At 23.4% G+C, this 12,525-nt stretch overlaps 1 pseudogene; it reads right to left on the bottom strand.

Moving 5' to 3' along the window:
* Positions 1-4,965: 4,965 nt before the first annotated feature.
* Positions 4,966-12,147, bottom strand: LOC145832079 (uncharacterized; annotated as a pseudogene).
* Positions 12,148-12,525: the final 378 nt, after the last annotated feature.

Genomic DNA, 12,525 nt, shown 5'->3' with positions numbered 1-12,525 from the left:
CCATCAACACCAGTATCATATACTTAGACTGGTTTCGTTTATTAGGACAAATAATTCTTAAACAAATTAAAAGCAACTAGGTAATTTCACTGAGGGACTACGTTATTTAAACACGTTATTTAACTTTTTGTTTTTTACAAGTAATATTTGACGGTACTTTCGTGAAGCTAAAAGTAATTTTTTTTACAAGTTACTTTAAACGAAACACAATCAATAACTTTGGTAAAAACTAGTTCTTGTCAATAAAAAAATATTTGTTCATTTTCTTTGAACTATGAGCCTTCAACTGAAATATAATTTTTGAATAAATTTATTACCAGAGGTATACATTAAACTTGCAAGTAAATCTAAGTGCTGTCAACAAGAAAATTGATCTTACATTATACTATTTTCTTTTAAAGTTTTTCAACTTAGCTTAAACAAACAAAATATCACAAAAAATTTATAATATTATATTTTACATATTTTATAAAAGTGTTAAATTTTAATATTTTGAATTTGAATGTTAAAAAAACTACTAAAACATTTTTTTTTTCAAACACTAACCTATATATAACAAAAATAATTATATATAAGTATATTTGTTTAAAAACGTATTCTAATGAAATTCAGTACTAAAACAAAACCTTTTAACAATTTTAAAATTGATTAATTTTTAATAGTTTATATGATATATTTGTTTTGTGAGTATTTTTGATATAAATAACTATTCAATTTATATTAAATAACTTACATTTTTAGTATACGCCACATTTATGTGATCAAAAAAAAACCTTTAATTCATTTGTTTCATTAATTTGTTAATTAAAAAATACTTTTGACTAGAACAAATAAAATCTTAACTGAATTGTTTTTATCTTATTTTCGATTTTTCATTTACAGATAGTAAAAAAATAAATAAAAATGTTAATGTTAAAGTTATTAAACAAAGATAAAAGTTACAAACAAAAAACATTAAGTTAGTAAATTTGAATAAATTTTTCCTACCATAAGATTTGTATTAAAAGAATAAAGTTGTAGCCAAAAACAGATGACACATAACTTTTATCAACTTTTTTCTTTCATTAAGTTTTTGTTTGAATCTTACATAGACGTCATGTTAAGTTTGCAGCAAAAATTTATTTTTACTAAAAGCTTATTTATGAATAATAGTTTGTGTAATCTGCAAATGTACTAATGAAATGATTAAAGTTACTACAATGTGGCTAGAAAGTAGAACTAATGACTAAACATTGAAATCAATTGTTCTAAAACTATTATGTTAATAAAAAAACGGATAAAACATACTAATACATACTAGTTCTAAATTATTTCATTTTAAGTATTTTGTATTTTTACTATCAATTTCATTTATTTCGTGTCATGTTAATTCGCACCACAGCTCTATTTTTACTATATTACTTCACAACTAATTGTAGAATCCTTAGGAATATTTAAAGCTATTAATATGTGGCTAATAAAAATTAGTATACGACAACACGACCATCTTGAACAGTATATGAGACAATTTACGACCGGTTTCGTTCTTTTTAGAATTAATAAGTCTTATCTGAAAATAGTGATGCATAGGATTTAAATAATGTCACTAGGTTTACATTTAAAATAAAATAATACTTAACTTTTTGTATTTTACAACAGATTTTTTGAAGTTATTTTAGTTTAGCTAAAACAGCAATTTTTGGTAGTTTGTTTATTTTGTGAGTGTTCTTGATATAGATAGCCATGTAACTTACAATTATTAGCAAACAATGTAAGTATAAACCATTTTTATGTGGTAAAAAAATGAAAAAGCAAATATAGCTTTATTGCTTTTTTATTTCATTTTATTTATGTATAAAGGTTAAAAAAAGGTTGTGATATAAGCAAATGACGTAAACTAAATTTTTTAAATGTATTTTTTCAGTATATGATATTAATTAATAACTTTATTCTATCGCTTATGAATTATTTCAAATAGCTCCAGCTTTTACCAGGTATAGTTTTATGTAATTTGAATTTTTTTTTTTCATTTTTGATGGATCTACAGTTACTAAAACAAACTTAATAAAAGTACTTCAAGTGCATTTTGAAACTTGAGTATAAGAGCGATTAAAATTCTTATTTAAATTTAAAAGCTTATATTAAACTTTTGTTTATAAACTCAGAATTTAAAAAAAGTTTGATAAACTTACCATTAATTTTTTTTTACTTAATTAAAAAAATGTTAAATTAGTATACCTATGTTAAACTAAAAAGCAACATTTATTTTCAGCAAGTAAAATATTTTATTTTTAGAGTTTAAAAGTATTTATTTGACTTCATAAAGTTTATAGTTCACATCCAAATATAATTATTGTTTAAATTCGCGTTGATGTCATATATGTTTATGCACACACTTTTGTTTTTTAATTAGAAAATAAATACAATTTAAAACATTCAAATGCCTGTAAGGTATACACCTGTATTTGTAGTCCCAGTTATGGGGCTGAAATGAAAGTTGTATATTAAACATTTTAATTCTTATGAATTTACTTTGTTGTTAACGTTTCAAAAGTTTTTCAAACTTTTTATATGACACTTTCAATACATTAAATCAATTTTTAAAGGTTATAGTAACTTAGAAAGAAATTGCGATATTAAAGTTTTTAGTTTAGGTTATTGAGAGTTATTGAGAAATGCAGTACCTTACACCTAATTAAACAATACTAAATCTGAAAAAAACTACATTGAGGTTGAGAAACTAAAAATCTTTTTATTTTCGGTCAAAAAATATGTTATTATGTATTTAAACAATTAACAGGTTTGTATCATTTTATTTAATGAATTTTGTTTACATGTTTTTATTTATAATAACCTTTATATTAAATACGTTTTCAATATTTAAAATAAGGGAAGAACAGAAAAGTTGTTTTTGTGCTTGATATAATTAATATTTTTCAAACTTATTTCTTAAGTTTTAGTTGCTTGCATTTAAAAAGTTAAAATATTTCTATAAGCTTTGTTGGATAATATAGCTTGGGTTGAAATATTTGATGCGTTTATATTTTAATTTACTTAAAAAAAAAAAGTTTAGTAGCTTTTCGAATATTATGTTGTGTTTTGCTTAGTCATCTTAAAAGCAATATCAGTATATTAATTAAATTATACAAAAGCTACTCAATACACACAATTTCGAAATTACTAAATATATTTTGAACAACTCTCATCAGTAGAGTACAAAGCTAACAAGTAATAAGATATTACAAACTTACATAGTGACCAAGTAATCAAGTAATCATAAAGTAATCAATAGATTAATAAAAGACAAAAGCAATTAGTAACAGTTCATCAATTAAGTTTACTTACGTTATAGCTAATCTACAGTAAAACTAAACATAATTAAAATAAAAAAAAACCTTATAAAGTTTTACGAAAATAAAGAAATAGTATAATCAAAATATTTTTGCTTACATAAAACAAGTTTCCTTAACAAAAAACAAATGGCTTCTATTTTAATCAAGTCAAAAACATTACTGCAATTTTTATAATTTTAAATCTATTTATAATATATCTGTCTGCACAAGTTAAATTATTAACTAGATGTTCGGCAATTGATGAACGATTGGATGCGTTTAAAACCTTGACAGTTATATCATCTTTCCTATCTGATAAGAAAAATCTCTACACTTTTTGGTTAATGTTCTTCAATTTTTTCCTTTAAATGTTTTGTCGTTAATCCAATATAACTTGCTATAAAACAACAGTTGTATTGTTAGATTACTTTATTTTTATTTGTATTTAATACTGGATCCTTACCACCTGGTGTTAATAGTGGCTTAGAGGTGAAAACAATTATGAGTTTGCTTCATATTAAGTATATCTAATTAATTGTCTTTTTTATTTCTAAGATCTCTGAGCTTTTATTAATGATTGTAACTACAAATTTTTGTGGTCCTATCGTCTTTATTCTATCCAAATTTTTCTAAATTAATTTAATTGTTTTGTTAACTAACTCTTGTAGGTAATTTAATATGTTGAATAGTTACTTGATATGTTTGACTTCACTTAGTAGTAAGTCTGGGATACAAATTTTGTGTACACGATGACACAAAGTTCTAAATAGATTTACTTTCCTTTTTAAACTATAAATATGGTTGAAAATTTAAATATTTAAATAACAACCTCTAAAAGTTTTTTTTCTGTACACCCAAGTTTAAAATCTATTTTCATTTTGTTCAACTTGTCTTTTAAAAAATGCAAGTTCATCGTTGTTTTCTTTTTCTATTCTGAAACTTATAGAATCATAAGCATTATTCACAATATTAACATTTTGAATTATAATTTTCTCGCTTCTTACTAAAACAAAACAGTCATCAACATACTTATGGTTTCGTTACGATTTATTTCTAATTTGTTATTGCAATTTTTAAATTAATTCAATTTAGCTCTTAGATTCTAGCAGATTAGGTACAAAATACTTTTCTATATATAAGAGATTATATTGACTATTTAAATGGAGTAAAGATAATGAAAATTTTAGATTAAAGTATGTATAAAAAGAATACTAATTGAAATTATTTTATATTATTTATTGACACCTTTACTTGTACAAAAGTTTAATAAATTGACCAATATGGCATATAAATTTTTATTTAGAATAAGCAGTAGCTAAAAGACAAATACAATAAAAATTATAATGATATAAATGTACCGCTGATAAAAAATTTATAAACAAGTTCATTTTATCTAATACAAGACTAATTAAAAAAAATATTTTAATCTAAATAAAGAAACTAATACGTTTGAGAAAATATTTTAGTTTTGTACACATAAGTATTTAAAAACTGAGTTAACATACTTATTCAAACTTAGCCGATATAAATTATATACTAGCTCACAAAATAGTACATAAAAGAGCAGTTTGTAACATTTTCGATATATAGCAAAACTTTATACAACATATTTATTATTTGATAAATTTTAAGTCCTTAGATTTTATTATTTTTGTCATTGTTTATGAACTCTTAGATGTCTGTTCCTACTCGATCTATTTGAAAATCTTCTATGACAAACATCACAACCAAAAGGTCTATCTCCAGTATGAATTCTTAAATGAGCGTTTAAACTTGATTTTAGTGAAAACTTCTTGTTGCAAATTTCACATTCGTGGGGCTTCTCTTTAGTATGAGTAAACATATGCTGTTTTATATAACTTTTTTTAGCAAACTTCTTCTGACAAACTTCACATTTAAAATCTTTTCTTCCACTATGTATCAACATGTGTGAATTCAAGTTTGACTTTAGAGTAAAATATTTATCACATTGTTCACATTTAAAAGGTTTATCATCAGTGTGAACTATTGCATGCTGTTTCAAATTACCTCTGAGTGAAAAACACATTCTACAAACATCACATTGATAGACTTTCAAACCAGAATGAGTAAGTTGATGTCTTGTCAGACTACCTTTTTGTGTAAAACTCTTGTTGCAATAATCACAGCTGTAAGGTTTTTCACCAGAATGAATTCTTTTGTGAACAACCAATGTTGATTTGAACTTAAAAAGCTTTCTACATGTTACACAAACATGCTTTTGATCATCTGCTGAAGTCTCCATTTTGTTGTTTGAACAATAATAACTCTGAAAAACCTATAATAAAAAAGTTTAATTTAAAGAATAGTAAGACTAATTAAGTTTTCTCAGTGTTATTTTATCAGTATATCAGTATATTAATTTTTCTTATTTGAAGAAGAGTAATTTTAATTCTTTATATTGTGTATATTTACTCACACACATTTGATAGTTATAAACATCCGAATTTTTTTGACATATTTAGCTATAGATTTAATATGTTCCAAATCAGCTTAACTAACTAACTTGATGATTTCTAGTTTTCAATAATGTTTTGAATTAAGAACAATAACTCATCTAACAAAACAATTTCTATTTTAATGAAATAGCATTTTTTAGTTGTCAATCTTAACTTACAACTTTACAATGATTTTTACTGACGTAAACAAATCTTATTTAAAAGAATTATAAAAACTTAAATAACCAATGTCTTACATACTTTGAAAATATGGTCAAAATTTGGCTGGTAAAACTATGTGACAAAATAAATATTTGCTTAATACAAATAAAAGAATTTAAACTTAAGAAAAAGTAAAGTTTTTTGAATAAGTAAGTAGAATCATAATAATGTCAATTATAGTTGAAAATAAGTCGTTAATATGGATAACTTTAAAATTCATTTCACTAAATATGTTTTTTGACATGATTTTTATGTTATCAAAAACTTTTATTGTCGGATGAATGTTTTTTAATGTATACAAGTTAATTTATTTTTTGTTGTTATTATTTTATTTATTTATAAAACAATTACTTTTTATTTTCAAAATATTTTTAACATGCTTACTAATAATCTAAATTACTATTATTATATTACGTTATTAAATTCTTTATTAATAGTTACGACTCAGTCTTATAATCTTTAATAATTTAGTTCGTAGACATAGTTTATTAAAGCACTTAAAGTGTAGGTTTTTTATTATATACGTTGTTTATTTTCAACAATTAAATATAACAAATGTTTATAATATGAATAGTTATATAGGTTTTGTACAAATTAGATACAAACCAAATTTCGTGGTAAAAATTTTAAAATGTTTTTAAAGAATGTATAATTATTTTGATTGTTTATAATCGTAAACCATAGCATAATAGTTGATCGGAAACTCAAGTTGATGTCACTAAATTTTGAAAGGTTTGACAATTAGAGTTGTCTGTTTATCTTTCTGTTTAACATTTTTATGTTTTATCAAAGTTATTTTTAATTTAATAAATAATTTTTAATTTATGCTTTAATTGAAACTAACAAAAAAAGCTAAGTGGGTACTATTCTGTTTTACTTTTGTATAATTCTATGTATGCTGATTTTCTTTTTCTTTTTATTTTAGTATTTATTTACTCTAAGTAGCTTAATTTATTTTAAGATACAATCGTTTAATTAATCTTAACTTAGCTAATTAAGGAAATAACCTTTGTTTTGATAACTTAAGCAGTTTTGGATTTTTTTTTACACACTTGATATTATACATTTATGGTACGAATAATTTTAATTAATTTTTTTTCATAAGAATAGATTGTATATTTTCAAAAACTACTTAAGTTTTAAACCACGATATACAAAGTAAAAAAAAAACTCAAAACATTGATATTAAAGCTAAGATTCTTAAGCCACTTTTTGTTGCTAAAACAGAGTTTTTATAGCAATTAAACTTTTTAACAAGAGCTTTAATAATAAATAAAACTATAAACATACAAGGTTTTTTTTAAATAAAAATTTAACTTTTTTTACATATTTTAAATTTTCCAAAATGTCTTTTATTTTTTTATGTAATATTTTCGAGTTTATATTCAAAATCGATAATTAGTAAGTAAATAATAAAACAAAACACTATAAACACAAAAGTGTTGCTGTTTTATCCTTAATACAAAAACTCATTTACTTTTAATTAAAAATTTGCAGAAATATTTAAATTGTTAATGATTTTAATGTAAGAAATCTAATTGAATGGTTACTTAAATGTTTCCTGAGTTTAAAAACAAATATAGCTATAGTTAAAGCTTCAACATTCAAAAGCATTACAATCATATCTAAATAATGAATAACTTATTGTTAAAAATTAAATTGTGTTTGCTAAGACATACGGGTTTAAGCTAGACGACGCAATAGTTTATCTATTTAAGAATATTTTGTAGACTATAAATAATTTTAGTTTTTATCATTTCATCCAAAGTTATACTGTCAATATTTATAAATTTTCTAACTGTGATTTACATGTAAATTAAAACGCACAACTCTTATTTTGCAACTTCAACTTATGTTACAAAATTATAAAACTGTTATACTATTAATTTGTGTGATAAGAAGTAGAACTAAATCTAATTTCTGTATAGATATTGAGAACCAAATTATTAACATTTAATATAATCAGAAATACACTAGATTATCAGTAAACTAGGAATAGAGTAGTTTTATATAGTTTGTATATATGTTTCATACTATTTTAATCTAATCTAACAGTTTTTTTATAAAATTAGTTTAACTTTTAATCGTTAGTTTTTTTTTTGTTTTTGGCCACATTCTAGTAGCATCAAAGTTTCTTAAAATATCAACTGAAGATCGAGCATTAATTGTGCAGTAGTTGGCGTTTAAAAAAAAATTGCTGCAAACAAAAAAGCATTAACGTTATATCAAAACTCCAAAACAATTGAATAAAAAAAAACTGGCTAAAAGTTATGTTTTAACTGTTTTAAACCACAATTTAACCTTTTAATAGATAATTATGTTAACATAAAATTAGTTAAAACAAAAACTTAAAATATTTTTGTTTTATATTTTTGTTTGGTTTTGATAGCTTCCGGGAAAAATATCTGCTCGATTTTTTACTATATGCAATTTTATTTAATAAAAATAAGAAAAAATAGTTAAGTTTTGATGTAATTTATTTCAGTAAAATGACATCAAATTAACTAAAATTTCAATTATTACAAGTTTTAAAGCAAATTAGGGACTTATCGGGCATATATAGTCAATATAAAGCGCTGTCAAGATCTAACCAAGCAGGCCTAAGTACAAATAGTTAGTAATCGTTTGTAAGCAAAATCAGAAAATTTTACGCAGCCAAATAATTCACAACTTAACGCCTAAGAAAGTTCCAGCTTTTTGTGATACTAAAGTGTACGCTCGTTTAATCAGTTATATCAACAAAATGAGAGGTTTCGCGTCCTCAAAAATAAACTCTAAATTTCATAAACAGTATTCGAGATAACTTACGACCGAATTTTAAGTATCAAGTACAAAATTTTCTGATACTTTAGACTATTGTTGTAATTTTTGATGCCTTTAAAGAAGCTTAAGTTAACATAAAGGTCTGATCACTTTAAACAATAGGCCACTAACTTTCGGCTGATACCTACTTTTCAATCCGTCGCAACCTAATCAACTTGCAGTCGCCAGTCTACAAACGGTCAACTAATCTACACACCTTTTGTTAATTACTTTTATTCATGAACTATTTATTACATTTTTCAACAAGTCTAGAAATAAATTTTGTTTGCTTTGATTATTTTTTAATTGATTGAGTAGTACGTCTTAATAAATGTTTTTTATCAATTAAAGAACATTAATATATTTTACGTATTTGAATTAAATATCGAAGTAAATACTTTTTACATTTTAAAATATTTTTTTAAGCTAATTTGTCTATTTTTAAACGTAAAAAAAGGAGCAAGATAGTAGTGAGTTTTTTTATACTTTTTAATATGAGTTTTAAAAATAAATTCTTTAAAAGTTATCTTAGGCTTTACATTTGAAGATGAACTCTAAAAGTTAATACTAGATTCTGCAATATAAGGATCTTTTTAAACCACATTTATTTGGCACAGACAACATTTTGTTTCTAAGTATTTAAAAATATACATATTTTCATTTAAATAATTTAAATTTACTAACTATTAAGTAATTTCAAATATGTTTTTATGCTTTTTTGTTATGAAAAATTTAGTTTGTTTTTAAACATAAAACGATGGTAAAGCAACTTAGAAATAATTAATCGATAATTAGTTTTTCAAAGAATCTAGACATAATTATACGAGTGCAGAAATTGCACAGAGCCAAATTTGCACGAATTAAATTTTTGTACAGGATTAAAAAAACTTATAGAAAATTAAATGAAAAAAATTACAGACTGAGGGAGAAGGTTAAAAGTAACAGTTATAGTATAAAAAAAAAATAATTAAAAAAGTTAATTTTTTTTTGTAGTAGTTAATTAATAATCGATACAAATTAAACAAAAAAATAACTTACCAACCGAGGGTAAGGGTTAGGGGTAACAGTTATCGTAAATAAAATTAAAAATAAAAAAACAAAAATTGAAAAAAAATAATATTAATAACAACTCGTGCAAAAATGTCTCCGTGCAATTTTATCCCCTCTTGCAAAAGTGTCTTCGTGCAATTTTATGCACTCCTACAAATTTGACAGCCACCCATGTATTTCATATAAAAATAAATAGTTATATGATTTATAGTAGTGACATCATATGGTTTTTTTTAACAAGTTTTAATTTATATTTAGAACATATTTTATTCTTGGAGGTAAATTGTGGTTCTATGACTGTCTACTAAAAGTCGTTAAACACTTTTAAAAGTAGGATATTTTTAAACTCTTACTCATTTGTATAGTCTACTGTTTAGTTCTTTTTATAAAATTCTAAAACCGTCCGTTCAAGTAAAGTTTTTAAAAATATACTATATTACAATTTATTTAACGCCTTAATTTAGTACATAAACCATTAAAATTAAAAACTGTTATAAAATTTTTATTGAAACATTAAGTTTTTTAGATCTATTTTGCACAACTATTACTATGATTGTAGTTAAAAATTTTAATTAGTCATGAAAAATGTGTTGCGTAAAAATTGTCAAAAATAAAACAGCTTGTACAACTTTGTAAAAGTAATTAAATCTTATTTGTACATTTTATCAGTTTGTATTTTTATTCTAAATTTTAACTTGTTCTTTATGTTTTCATAGTTTTTAACTTTTATATAAAAAACTTACTACTGACATGATGTTAACGTACTGTAAAAATTTTTCCAACTAATAATCAAAAATTTTTTTATCAGCAAAATTATAAATGAATTGCATTACAATAAAAATGAACAGCTAAAAAAAAAGTTTCAATGATTTAGATTACTTTTTGGCTTTTAGTGTAAATTATTATACTACTCATAATTTTAACTTTTAAATCGTGTTTTTCATTAATTCTATAAAAAACGAAGGAACTTAGTACAGCATATTACTTATTAAGAAAACTATTTAAAATATGCTTTTAGTTATAAAGATTGTTTTAAAGATTGTGTTCTAATGGGATAAAAATAAATTAAATTATTGATTTTACGACGATCGCTTGGCTCTGCTGTACTATCCTTAGACGGAGCCGGCGGTCGAAACTTATCTTCTACATTAATAACGGGGTCAGGCCACCCTGATCTAAGACAACCTACGACCGATTTTGATCTTTTAAGGACTAATAAGTCTTAACTAAAAACAAATATGCAGGTAAACATATGTAATGTCACTAAGGGACTAATAGAAAAACATGTAGTTTATCTTTTTGCTTTTTACAAAAGTATTTGTAACAGCTTTAATGAAGCTAGTAGTGAAGCTTTTTTCAAGCTGTAAACTACTTATTAAATTAGTTTACTTGGGTTTGTAGTTGGTAAAAAAACATTTATTGTTTGTATTTATTTAAACATATACAATAATGTTCTAAAAGGAAGATAAAATCAACATTAGGTCCAAAAGAATAATTTAAAATTTTAAAGTATAAAAACTTAAAACGTATACATAAATGCATATATCAGCTAAAAGTGAGCCAATTTAAGAAAAATATAATTTATAAAAATTCTTTAAAATCTTAATTTATAAACTTTTCAAACCTAAACTTTACACAATACACACTATTTCGTCTCTAAAAGTAACCCAATAATTAAATTATGTTTTGAGATTTATCAGTTTTTATGAATTTCTAAATGTTTATTCCTATGTGAACTTTATGTAAATCTTTTTCCACATACATTACACCCAAAAGTTCTATCTCCAGTGTGAATTCTTATGTGAATGTTTAAATTTGAATTTCGAGAAAGCTTCTTCTTGCAAATATAACATTCATGGGGCTTTTCCTTAGTATGTATCAACATGTGTTGTTTCAAATTATGATTTAAAGCAAACTTCTTCTCACAAATTTCACATTGAAACTCTTTCTAACCACTATGTGTCAACATGTGTTTTTTCAAGTTAGCCTTTAGCTTAAAACGCTTGTCACACTGTTCGCATTTAAATGGTTTATCATCAGTGTGAATTACTGCATGCTTTTTTAATATACTTTTCTGTGAAAATTTTTTTTTGACAAACATCGCACTGATAAATCTTCAAACCAGAATGAGTAAGTTGAAGTGTTTTCAAATTACCTTTTTATGAAAAACTTTTATCACATTCATCACAACTGTAGGGTTTTTCACCAGTATGAATTCTTTCATGTCTAACCAATGCTGACTTTGATTTAAAATATTTTCCACAAGTTACACAAATTTGTCTTTTATATTCACCTTGCAAATTCATTCTATAACAAATGCTTAATAATCATAAACCTTGTAAAAATTGATATTAGAATTTAATTCTACAAAGGATACTAAATGTTTAAAAGTTACTGAATATCATTAATGCTGGTGGTATTCGAAGCAAGAAGAAAAAAAATAGTACAGCATAATAACAAATTGATTTGATCTTCACTTTGATTTAATCATTTTTTTATAGTATACTAATTTTTACTACTCACAATTTGCTTAAATAAGCTAAATTTTCTTCTTAGGTTATTATTGTTCTTTAGGAAAAGTTCAGTGTTATTGATTTTACTAAATTGAAAAATATCTTTTAAAAAAAGTGAAATCAGAACTTTAAAACAACTCAAATCTGAGAAAGATATACTTTTAAAATTAA

The sequence above is a fragment of the Thalia democratica genome, chromosome 3 (genome assembly GCF_965202585.1).
Source record: "Thalia democratica chromosome 3, ktThaDemo2.hap1.1, whole genome shotgun sequence".
NCBI lineage: Eukaryota > Metazoa > Chordata > Thaliacea > Salpida > Salpidae > Thalia > Thalia democratica.
Note: the sequence above shows the minus strand (reverse complement) of the source record. Positions and strands in the feature narration are given on the sequence as shown.